Here is a 13539-nt window from a genome sequence, read left to right on the forward strand (position 1 = left end):
CAGAAAATTCCTAAGTTTTTCTCTTACAATATACTGTATGAATGTTTTTGTGATTGTTGCGATCAAAAAAAACAAACTCATGTAAAAAAGTTGTATATAATCACTTCCTATATGACAATAACCATGCTTCACATTACAGAAACAGTCGAAAAGATTCAGTTCCCATCTTAAAAAAAAACCAAACAGTTTTAACTTGAGAATGAGAAACATCAGCTCAAAATTACGAAATCATGTGGCGGAGATTTGGCGCAGTTGGTAGAGCGTCCGCCCCATGTGTGAAGTTCTCTGCAGCGGCTATGGGTTCGATTCCGTCATTCAGCCTTTTGCTGCATATTATCTTCTTCGAAAAAAAAAAAAAGTTACAAAATCATTCCTGAGTCATAAAAGTGATGTAGCTTTACAAAACAGCCTGTGACTCCAAGAATAAACAGGCTCCATCTGTTTACATAGAGTTTGCTTTTGATAATTATCAACAAAAATGATGACCTAATTTTACTTTACATGCGCTGGAACAGAGACAGAGCTGCAGGAGCAGAGCGCGTCATCTGGAGATTCCAGGGCTCGCCTATGTTTTCCGTAACAGGCGCGCGGCTCTCGGCAAAAATAGACCAGGAAGCGGCCACTAGACAGTCATATTAGTATTGGTTGAATATGCGCTAATTTTTGCAATCGCAAGATTTCCTGGTCGGACTGATAATATACATTTTGATGCATGAGGGAGGTGGGAAAGTTGGCTTATCCATAAATGTAATTAAGTGTAATGGAAACATTTAGTGAAGTCTAAAAAGTAGCCAGCGACACAATATTAATATCTGTGGCACAAATTGATTTTTAATTACTGGGGGTACGCGCTCCCCTCAGCCCTCCACCTATTTTACTGGCCATAGCTAGTCTGTGGGACAGTGGGGGCTGGGAGCCCGTTTGGCTGGTGACCATCCATTGAGTTAGAACAAAGGATACACTGTAATGCAAATAATGACTTTTCAGCCAACAACGCGGCCGGCTCGACACTACACATGCCTGACAGAGTGACAGACAGGAGAACATCATGATGCCCGTGGTGATGATGCGCGATGTGTCAGTGAAACTACAGGTTTACTCAGCTCTGAAATGTGCCGGGAGTTAATCGCTTCAAATGCACAAATGCAGTGAAGTTCACAAACCACCAACAGTTTATAGAATAGGATGGACTGTCTATCAGAGGCCATTAGAGCAGCTCTCTAATAATTAAAATAGATGTCACACTGTGCGGAAGAGCTTAATAAGTTAACAAGAGATTTGGCCACGACAGCTGAAACAATGAAACAATTGGATTTATACTTTATCCAAAATCGGGATGAAATATTGCATGCCACGGATTAGATAGATACAGAAATCATCATCTGAGAAATACTCATGATACTGATTTCACTGTTTCTTGGCCGTTTTCATGTGTGTGTGTTAACTGATTGGCCAATAAAACAAGTAGATTGGCCCATCTACATCGGCCCATTGGCCCTTTATGCCCCACAACATTGTTTTTTTTCATGGGTCTGATTGGCCCATTAGGATTATTCATGATTGAATGTAGGTGTCGTGCGGGGGATGAGGCTCGCTGGCTGCGGAGGGAGAGTTGATGTTGTAGTAAGAACCCGTCTGCCTGGTCTAACATGATGAAGTCATGTTGAACATTTCCGTTTCCCAAAAAAACATTTATTTGAGGTGCAGCGGCACAATATTAATATCAAACACGCGTGCACAATGCCTGACGTAAAAAATGCATTCTTGGTGCGCTTCTGAGCACTATGTTTACCCACGACTATAACTTTTTTTAATAGTTACTGTTTATATTCATCGCGTGAACAGTCTGAAAAAAGAGACAGAGACACAGAGAGGAGGACACAGACAGTCACACAGACAGAGTGATGAAAAAGATCACTGATAATTAACTACAGTATATTAAGCCTATGATGTTGAACATCGCAGTGCGCAGTGCGAGCCGTCTGCTGCGCTCCGCAGCCGCCTGTGAAGGCGAACGAAATCTGGAACCTTTCAGCTCAATGACATGACTTTGAAAGCACCAAGTGACTTGTTTTAACAAATTTCGTTAGATTAAAATATGTAGAACTGTAAAATATCACTTCCATGAGGCTGTTCAGTCAGACATTAACAGATCACAGGCTGAAATTGGCATTTCATCCTCCCGTCCCTCCCTCTTCAGCGCACTGTAAATGATTTCTGTCCAGTAATATACTGCACACACACATACAGGACGTATTGCTGGTAACTGCATCAAATAGCGATCCGCAAATCTAAAATGCGCTACAAACAGGAAACCCACCAACTGAAAAGCAGAGTGGCTCCGCGAATCAGGCAGAGTATTAAACATTTAACTGTTTAGCAGTTCAGAATGCTAGAAAAACGCGACGCACAACTTCTGTTATTCACAATTAATTTTCTGGGCACAAATCACCCGGCACGCGGAGATGCGCTGGGAGCCTCTCCAAAGGTGGAGAGAGATGTGGAGGAAAAGGCAGGATGGGCAGATGAGCAGATCCAAGAAGTTTGTGAACGAGCACTACAATAATGTAGATGATTAAGCATAATTATATTTAAAAAACTGCACAGGGTGCTCTACTAGACAAGCAGTTTTTCTTACAGCAGTGGAGGCTATGTGCAGATCTAATGAACGACTCAGCAAAGCTGACACGGTAATAATGACTGCTCCTCCTGGTGGACTGATCGAGCGAGTGCAGGTAGTTTCCGCAAATGGAGCTTAGGGGCGTTACGAGTTGGCCCCGCGCCGATGACGTCATCGCGGGGGATCTCATTACAGTCACGAACCCGCCTACTGCAGAGCAGGGACCGGTCACGGACCCGCCAGGGCCCCAGCATGAAATTGGGGGAATTTCGAGGCCGCTCCATCTGTAATTTCTGAGTCTCAGTAGGAAAGTCTTTCCATCTAATGAATATCTTTTATGATTTCAAGCTAATTATCTAATTAAGGTGAGTCAGTCTGTAACCATTTATTTATTTCTTTTGCAATGAGGAGGTGTTTATCATGTCATATTATTCATTCTGGCAAGAGAACCCGAGAACGTGTCGCATGATTGTCCAATTACATCGACAAAACATTTGTATCTTTGGCCAGCTCCGAAAAATGTAGTGATCTGCCTCACCATCCCCCCAAATTGCTCCAACATGTACGGTCTATCAATATGAGATATGTTTTCATTTTCGGAGTAATGAAAAAACTGGCAAGATTCTTCCAACAGAACTCATGCCAATACAAAGAAGAAGAAAGTAGAAAAAATAGTTTCACATGTGTTCTCCTATTATTGAGAGATATAGATTATTTTATCACTTTATCATTTCATTCTTTTCCTCGTCTCTCCTTAATATAGTTTGTGGTAGTTTCCCTACCCTTTGCAATTGCCTGGTAAAGTTTTGAAACTACTGAAGTAGAGTGTATGCCTCTACCACTAATTTATTATTTCATTAGGATCTGTAATTTTGTTCTTCCCAATTTCTTTCATAAAATATTGGTGTAATGTGAGCGTGGTCATTTTGGCAGAAAGAGGTCAGGAGATATTCTGTCTTCAGTTAAGGATATTTATTTACACACTGATAAAATAGGGAACATGTACATGGATCTCAGTTTTGGGAAATCTCAGTCTGGAAGCAGTTAGCTGCAACCACCCGCCAGAATGAGAATGCCTGACTTACGGTTATACAGAGTTTTAAAAAGAAATGTGCAGCTATCTGATTGGTCAAAACAGGATGGGGAGACTGTGGTTTAGACTTTAGTGCTCCCTCCTTGGTCCACAAGCTGGTCCCAGCCTCTTGGCACAGGACCCAATCCATAGGGGACAGCGCCCTGAAAGAGAGGATGGCTAGACCCCCCTCTATCAGTGTAAAATATACTCTTCTCTGTTTCAGTACCATAGTAAAATAACAGCTAAATATAAAAATATCAAGTCATAGAAGTATAAACACATAAAGTATAAAATGTAAAAGTAGAAAAAGTATAAAACTGAACTAGTGCAATATGTAAAAGTGTAAAAGTAAATTAGTGCAAGATCTAAAAATATAAAATCAAACAAGTTCAAAATATAAGAATATAAAGTCAAACAGTGTAAAATATAAGAATAAAAAAATCAAACAAAGCAAAATATGAATATAAAATCAACCAGTGCAAAATATAAATGTATAAAATCAAACAAGTGCAAAATATGAATATAAAATCAAACAGTGATAAAATCAAACAAGTGCATAATATGTGTTTGAAAATGAATGAATCAGTTGGTGACAGTGTACAGCACTGGACTTTACTGATCTAGCTTTACTAAACCTATACATTTAATCAATCAAATTCAATCAATCAAATTTTATTTATATAGCCCTTTACAATAACCAAAAAGGTACCCAAAGTGCTTTACAACAATGCCATAAAACCATACAGAAAAACGAAACACAAAAACAATAAGACACAAGTGTTGACCAAGGAAAGTGCCACTGTGCTACAAGTTATTAAAAGCCTTCCAAAGGCATATAAAATAGAACAGCAAAAAAAAAAAAAAAAAAAAAAAAAAGCTGTCCTAGCCAAAATTAAAAGCCAATCTAAAAAAGTGAGTCTTCAGCTTCGATTTAAAAAGGCCGAGATCAGTAGTGGTGCGAATGTCGGGGGGCAGTTTATTCCACAGTCTCGGAGCAGCGACAGCAAAAGAAAGATCACCCCACTGTTTGTATCTTGACCTCGGGATGTCTAACAGAAGCTGACCCGAAGAACGCAGGGCCCTGCCATGATCACGGATAGTTAAGATGTCAGACAAGTAGGAGGGAGCCAGGCCATTGATGGCATTAAAAACAAACAACAACAGTTTCAAATCAATTCTAAAACGAACCGGGAGCCAGTGAAGTGACGACAGAACAGGGGTAATGTGTTTACGTCTAGACGTGCTTGTTAAAAATCGGGCAGCAGCTTTTTGTACTAGTTGGAGACGTGATATTGAAGACTGGCTGAGGCCAACGTAAAGGGCATTACAGTAATCCAGTCTTGAGCTAATGAAAGCATGGACTGCCTTCTCAAGATCCTGCCAACTGAGAAATGGCTTCACTTTGGCCAGGAGACGGAGCTGAAAAAAAACTTGTTCTTACAACAGAACTGATCTGTTTGTCGAATTTAAGCTCATTGTCGAATGTTACCCCAAGGTTTTTCACAGATGCTTTAAAAAAGGGGGCCAAAGTACTACAGTTAGCTGTGAGAACATCCGAGGTAGGTGACGTGCCAAACAAGACACATTCGGTCTTGCTGTCATTTAGGTGCAGGAAGTTCCGTGCCAGCCACTGCTTTACATCAGTAACGCATTCCAACAGTTTAGTAAGTGCAGTATTTTTGTTTGGTTTCATGGGCAAATATATCTGCAGATCATCAGCATAAAAGTTCAGACAGATTGTGTTTTTTTATAACTGATCCCAGCGGTAAGATATACAATGAGAACAGAATAGGGCCAAGGATGGATCCCTTTGGCACCCCACAAGGGAGGGAGGCAAGTGAAGAGCAGAGGTCACCAATCATCACAGAGAAGCTCCTATTTGCCAGGTATGACCTAAACCACCGGAGAGCGGTGCCACAGATGCCTACATACTGTTCTAGGCGAGATACAAGGACTGCATGGTCAATTGTATCAAAAGCCGCTGTGAGGTCCAGCAGTACCAGCACAGCAGGATTCCCAGCATCCACAGACAAAGCAATATCATTGTGCACCTTTAGCAGTGCTGACTCAGTGCTATGTCGGGATCTGAAGCCAGACTGGAATTTGTCGAGAACAGAATTATTCTCCAAAAATGTCTGCAGTTGAATAAAAACATTTTTTTCTAAAACCTTAGAGAGAAAAGGCAAATGAGAGACAGGCCTAAAATTGGACAGCACAGAGGGGTCAAGATGTGGTTTTTTAAGGAGGGGCCTAACCACAGCGTGTTTGAAGGCAGCTGGGACAGACCCCGAACTAAGACAGGTGTTTATAAAAATAAGCAGACTTGACCCAACAGAATTAAAAACTTCCTTCAGGAACTTGGCCGGAATAATGTCTAAGGGACAATTAGTGGGTTTCATGCCACTAACCACCTTAGTGAAAGACGACAGAGATACAGTCTCAAACTGCTCGAAAACAGCAGACTGTGTCGGAGGAACGCACACATCATCAAGGGACACATCAACACTGCTAATAGTCTGCCTGACTGTTGTCACTTTGTCAGTAAAAAAAGAGGCAAACTCTTCACAGGTTGCAGTGGAGGCATCAGACAGGACAGTGGGGCGTGGGTTACCAACAGAGTCAATAGTACTGAATAACACTCTTGGATGATGAGAACTGTTAGTAATAATGGAGGACAGATATTTGGACTTGGCCTCCCTCAGAGTCTTCTGGTATTTAGCCAAGCTGTCCCTTAACCAGCCCAGGGAAACATGGAGTTTGTCCTTCTTCCACCGCCGTTCAGCCTGTCTGCACTGTTGTCTGAGCAGACGAGTGTGATCATTCAACCAGGGATCTGTCCTGGTTTTGGTGCTTCTTTCTCGAAAAGGGGAGACAGTGTCCAGAAACGCAGAGCAAGTGGAATGGAAAGTGGAGAGTAAGCTGTCTGGACAAAGGGGAGGAGCCAGCCCACTGTCAACATTTAGCTGAAAGTCCCTCAAGGCAACAGCAAACTCTCCAGCTGTCGATGAAGTGAAGATGCGGTGTCTGCGAGCTGGGGAAACAGGCTTATTGGTAGGTGGCGGGGCAGCAAAGTCAAAAACAACTGGGGGGTGATCCGAGATGGCAGTGTCCACTATTTCTCTGAGCGAAACTGAAAGCCCATGAGAAATGACAAGATCAAGAGTGTGTCCATGCTCATGTGTTGGTGCATTAACAGATTGAGTGAGATCAAAGGAATCCAAAAGGCCTTTAAACTCATTAGCCAGTTGATTGTCCGCGCAGCAAACATGAATATTAAAATCTCCACAAATCAATAGCTTATCAAACTTTGAGATAAAATCGGACAAAAACTCAGAAAATTCTCAAATAAAATCCTTATTAAATTTGGGAGGGCGATAGACTGTGGCACACAGCACGGGACAGGCGAGGTCAATCATGAACAGCTGCAGTTCAAAGCTGGAATAATTATTAGCAGTTATTGTTCGGCATCTGAAGCTCTCCTTAAATATAGCAGCCACACCGCCGCCACGGCTGGCAGCTCGCGGGACGTTAAAGAAGGAACAGCGGTCGGAGCCACCGATATCTGTACTCCTTGGAGCTCCGCAGATCATAGCCCCCGTAGTCCGTGGAGGATCCGGCTAGTAATCGCCAGCGATTGTTACAGGGCGAAGCCAGGTAGAATTTCAGTTTAATGAGGACTCCTCCTCGCTTTCCGCGTCTTCTGCGGCGGCTGTTACGAGGCAACCAGCAGGAAAGACGCCGTAGATGTAGAGGTATGGACACCAGGAACGGTGGAGGCAGCTTTGAGTGTCCATCGGAGCCACAGATTGGCCGTTTTTCCAAAGAATCGCGAATATTAAGAATAAGAAGTGTCAGGCGATCATACACCTGCAGCAGTGACACACTCCGTATAACAGACAGCAGACACAGGAAAAACACCAACACACTCAGCAGAGGAAGACGGCCGGCCGAACACAGAGGCGCCATCTTCTAACTCCTAATTGCCTGGAGATGTTAATAGATTAACAGATCTTCCGCTGTGACCTGATGCCCTTAAAACCTTCTGTTCTGAGAAAACCAGCTACACATGTCTGAGCTTACATGTAAAGGTCTGTCTCTCGATCTGGATTAAGCCAATCTGGTTCCGGGAAGAGATCAGGAACCCTCTGTTCATCACCCTCCTTTTGCTCCTCTGTGTCTGTCTCTAATTCCAGTCCGTCACACCTGTCACTTAAAAGGGGCATTTGGTATAATGGGGGTTCGGCTTTTTCTTTGGACAGAGCAGTCACAATCAAAGGATTTATCAACAACCACAACAGACCAGGATACCAAGGGAACAACCAGCTGAGACCATCCATCCATCCATCCATCCATTTTCTATACCGCGTATCCCTTTTGGGGTTGCGGGGGGTGCTGGAGCCAATCCCAGCCGTCAACGGGCGAGAGGCGGGGTACACCCTGGATCACAGGGCACAAACACACAACCATTCACACTCACACTCACACCTAGGGGCAATTTTACAGTCACCAATTAACCTAATGATCATTAGGTAACCTAATGATCATTAGGTTAATTAGGTTAATAATTAACCTGTAAGGCACGCGCACTACCTGTTGCGCCACCGTGCAGCCCCCAGCTGGGACCAATAGAGAAATTACTAGACTCTTCCATTTACCAAACAGTCTGTCTGGGTTATCAATGCCTGAGTTCTCAGCAAGGTCCTGAGACAACGAAGTGAGACCAGCTAGAGCTTTAGTAGTACTACCATCTGGGGCGGTGTGGTTTGGGATATAAGTACAACAGAAGTCTCTGAACATTTTGCATACACCTCCTTTCTAGCACAATAACATATCTAATGCCATTGTATTCTGCCATTCCATCAGGGAAGCAGGACCTAGTTGTTCAGCAATGCCTTCTCTGGTGTAATTGACAAAACACTGCTGATTATAGTAAATGTAGTTAATCCAGTCCACATTTTTATTCACAGAGATAAATAGAAGTAAAGATTCAAAACCTGATAAGATGTGATTTCTGGCCTTAAACTCATCCGGAATGCCTCTGGGTATGCCTATAGCATCTAGGTACACTTGGGAGTCAAATGAACCACCTGGTGCGCTTCATCTGGCTCTGTTGTGGTGAGTTGGCAAACTCTTGACCTGCAAAAGATCAGCATCGATAGGAAAGACTGGAAAGGGCATCAATAGCGGGGTGATGGTGCATTTACCAGTCCACACAGGTGGAAGGAAGGAGTGTTACGGTCTCCACAGAGCCACCACAGATCAGCTCTGGAGGTGTTTCGGTTCAAGAATGACTGTGCAGTGTAATTCATTTTGTCTGTGGTTATATTGATGGTTTTCTCACAATATGACTGAGGCAAATTTCCCAAATACAGTCCCGTCCCTGGCCTAGAAAAACATGTCTAGTAGCCTGCATAGACATTTACAGATGGTGGTATGTCTGGCGTTTTTACTGCTGGAAATCTATCTAGTGCATCTATCTAAGCCATCTAGTGCAAAGATGGCTGCCACGACCTGAGCGTGTGTTACAAGCTGCAGTCTGCTGGCTCAACTATTTGTCTACTGAGACTTCTATGATATATATATATATATATATATATATATATATATATATATATATATATATATATATATATATATATATATATATATATATATATATATATATATATAACACTAGTTGTGTTAAATTAAGTAACGCAAACTAAAGCAGCCTTTAACACCTAACCAACGACTTATCTGACCATCCATCTCTTTGTGTGAGTGGAATGCCTGCTGGCCTAACAATGGGTGACGAGCCGATTACTCTTCAAAGTATCTTGGACAAGATGCAGCAAATGAAGCTTGACATGATTTCACACATGGATACTAAAATGATCCACTTGGAGCCAGACTGACCAAAATTGACAACTCACTTCACATGCTTGGAGAGCAGGTCATCGTGATTGAGCAGAGAGTAAGCTCAAATGAGGATGACATATCAGACCTGATCAAACGCGTAAAAGTGCTTGAAAAGGAAAACACCGAACTGAAATCACGGGCTGAAGACGCCGAGAACCGAAGCAGGCGCGCCAACCTACGCTTCATCGGCATCCCTGAGAGGACTGAGGCTAATTATATCCTCAGCTTCATGAGGCGTCTGGTTCCACAGCTTCTAGGTGAAGCGAATTTCTCCTCTCCTCCTGTGATCGACCGATGTCATCGTACCGGTGTCAAGGACAACCCCAGAGCCAAGGGTCCCAGGCCGATCATGGTAAAGTTCCACCACTTCCAGGACAAGTTGAAAATAATGAAACTATCAAGGGAGAAGATGGAGCCCCTTCATTATGAAGGAGCTCGTGTTTATATCTACCCTGACTTCTCCGCTGGTCTGGTCCAGAGACGCTGGAGGTTTGATGAGGCCAAGAAAAAGCTACGTGACCGGGGCATTAAATATGCCCTGATCTTTCCCTGCGCGCTGAGAGTTGTCCACGATGGTAAGATACATTCCTTTCACACTCCTGATGAAGTTGAGAGATTCCTTGGTGAGCTCTCCTCCATTGACTCCTCCATTGACTCTGAAATGTCTGCCTAACATTGATGACCAGTGGCTAGCGCTAACGTTAGCACAATACTCTGCCTGCCGGTGACTTCTTCTGTTTATCTCCTTTCTCGTAATTATTTTATTACCCGGCCTGCGCTGAGTCTTATTCTCGATAAGTATTGCAGCGGTGGCTGCTGCTTTATTTTGTTTCTTATTTTCAACTCTGTCGCTGAATGTTGTTTGGGTGTCTGGGACTTTACTTCTGTTTGCCTTAAAACCTGTCACAACTGCCGTAAAAAGGCGTAACACTAAATGATGCGATGTTCAAGGCAGGCTGCTTAAATTGGGAAAGGACAGACGCCGATGAAATCTGTTATAACCGGTGAATACTTTGTTGAAATTATTAAATTATGATGCATTTGATGTCAATCTCATTTTATTCTTATCTTATTTTATTATCATTATTATCTGTGTGTATTATCAGAGCTTTGAAGTGCTATAGAGTACGTAAGGATGCTGCTGACTGGGAAAAATATAGATCATTAAGGAACTTATGCAAAACCAAAACACGTAATGCTAAATCAGACTTTTATAAAATCCAACTATCTGAAAATATCCACAACCCAAAACAGTTCTGGAAAAACATGAATAATATCCTCAACAAATCAAACAAAAGCACCAATAGCCAGATTCGCTTTCACAATAATATCATTCAGGACCCATCAGCTATTTCAAACATCTTTAACCAGCACTTTACATTTGCTGGTAGCTCCTATGTGTTTGACTCATCTCCAGCATATTCTTTTTCTCCTAGCTCTTCCTGTAACAGTTCATTTTCTTTTCGTAAAATACTACCTGCTGAAGTTCAGTGCATAATTAATGAACTCAAGGATGATTTTATGGACCTGGACCAGACGGCATCGAGATAAAATTTATTAAACTTGCGGCAAATATTTTAATGTACCCAATTTATGATCTGTTCAATCTGTCACTCTCAACCTGTACCCTCCCCTCTGCCTGGAAACGTGCCACTGTCACTCCACTCCATAAGGGAGGAGACCCACATGATATCAACAACTACCGTCCAATTTCCATTATTAATTCTATAGCAAAAATCTTTGAAAAATTAATTTTTAATCACTATCACAATATATTACTGACTACAATATTTTATCCCCATGCCAATCTGGTTTCAGACCCAATTTTTCAACAACTACAGCTCTGTTAAAGCTCACTAATGATGTGTATACTTCCTCTGAACACAGTGAACTCACTGGCGCAATATTGCTGACCTAACAAAGGCATTTGACATTGTTGACCACTATTTACTACTTTATGAACTCTATTCAATTGGTGTCTCTCAAAATAGCTTACTCTGGTTCAATTCATATCTTCATAATAGACGACAGTGTGTACGTCTTAATGGCAATAACTCTGGTTATGCAATTCTCATGAAGGGAGTACCACAAGGCTCATCTCTAGGACCACTTCTCTTTTCCATATTCATTAACCATCTCCCAAAAATATGCTCTAACTGTCAGGTACACTTATATGCTGATGACGCCGTAATATATTCATCCAGTGCCAATAAATCTATCATTGAAAATACTTTGCAACGTGAGTTTGCCTCAGTTCAAAGGTGGTTTTCATCAAACAAACTAATTCTGAACATAAAGAAATCATGTTGTATGTTGTTTGGCACCAGACCAGGTCTTGGTGATGCCTCAGATCTGACCATTTCCTTTAGTGATGGCTCACCACTTACACAAATCACCTCATTTAAATATCTTGGCCTCTGGATTGATCCTTTGCTTTCTTTTGAATGTCACATTGAATCCATCACAAACAAACTAAGTCATAACCTAGCCATACTCTACCGTTCCAACTGTTTTACCCTTCAGATCAGGAAAAGAATTGTCACTCAGTTATTACTTCCTATTTTGGACTATGCTGACATTGTCTATCAGAACACCTTTGAAACACATCTCCAACCTCTCAATGTCATTTACAATAGTCTATGCAGATTTATTTTAAGGTGCCCATATCGAACTCATCACTGCTCCATGTATGAATCTTTGAACTGCTTACCTCTCAATAGAAGAAGACATTACCATTGGCTCCTATTTATCTTCAAATGCATTCACTTCAACTGTCCGTCCTATTTACTTAATCCCATTCACATCACCATACCCTCTCAGACACACTCAGCAACTCTTTTTCTTTGTTCCTAAAACTAATAAAGAATTTGGCAGACGTGCTTTCAAATTTAAAGCCCCATCAGATTGGAACTCTCTATCCAACAATATACGCACAAACAACTCATTTAGCTTTTTCAAGAATTCCATATTTTGTCTTCTTAAAACATCATGTAACTGCTTTTAATGGTTGTGATGTTGTATTTTATTGTGGTTGCTGTTGCTGTTACTATTCGTGGCATATTATTGTATATTAGTGCTTTTGCTGTACTGTGTACAGTGTAGTAATGGTGTGTTATATTATTGATGTCATTACATAGTATCGCTATTACTATTAATACTGATATTAATGTCTACATTATTGCTATGGCTGGTACTATACCACGTGCTTTGTGTGGGTACTGTGGGTCTGGGGAATGATGTGGGGATGGGGTGGTAACTGAGAGCTTGTGTATGCTGTTTGTGACTGTGTTGTTGTATTGTATTGTTCTGTATGTTTTCTGTCGGACCCCCTTGAAAACGAGATGGTTCATCTCAAGGGGCTATCCATTAATACATTTTTGAAAAAAAAAAAAAAAAAATAGGAAAGAAAAAATAGGACAGTTTTACACTGTCCCGGAGCACTGTATGATTTAAATAGGCGAATTGCACATTGTAGGCCCTCACGATCCCTAAATCTGATCCAATCTAAAGGGAACTGTGCCTAGTAGGGGCCTGGCCATGGCACATGCTACACAGTCTCCCTTGCCAGTTGTCATTGCCGTATAACGTACCCACTCTAGCCATTCATTTTTATCATTGTATCCTGTCTCTAATGCCAATTTAGACTCATAGGTTACATTGGTGATATATGTTACTTTTGGACTTACATGCACATGGTCAAATAGTGGAGGCTTTGTGGTGAGCAAGCTCTGGGAATACTTTGAATCTATCACATGGACTAAGAAGGTCCTTAGGCGATCTACACCTTTTACATCCATGCCTATGGTGTATAGCCCTGTGTCTGCCTCCTGGGGGTTCTTTACAGTTACAATGATGGGATTGCAGGTTAGTGACTCGGCGCCTGCTTCGGGTTTGCTAGCGCACTTATAGCTGCTTCGCAGCCGTTGGCCAACACTGGGACACTGGT

The 13539-nt window shown here is 41.9% G+C and overlaps 2 protein-coding genes across 2 annotated transcripts in view; both read left to right on the plus strand.

The window, feature by feature from the left end:
- tmem68 (transmembrane protein 68) overlaps positions 1–13539 on the plus strand; it is a 369137-nt gene that overhangs the window by 146595 nt on the left and 209003 nt on the right. The window lies entirely within an intron of this gene.
- cntnap2b (contactin associated protein 2b) overlaps positions 1–13539 on the plus strand; it is a 159255-nt gene that overhangs the window by 13653 nt on the left and 132063 nt on the right. The gene's annotated exons all lie outside the window — the stretch shown is intronic.

Source organism: Chaetodon trifascialis, chromosome 11 (assembly GCF_039877785.1).
Source record: "Chaetodon trifascialis isolate fChaTrf1 chromosome 11, fChaTrf1.hap1, whole genome shotgun sequence".
NCBI classification, from domain to species: domain Eukaryota; kingdom Metazoa; phylum Chordata; class Actinopteri; order Chaetodontiformes; family Chaetodontidae; genus Chaetodon; species Chaetodon trifascialis.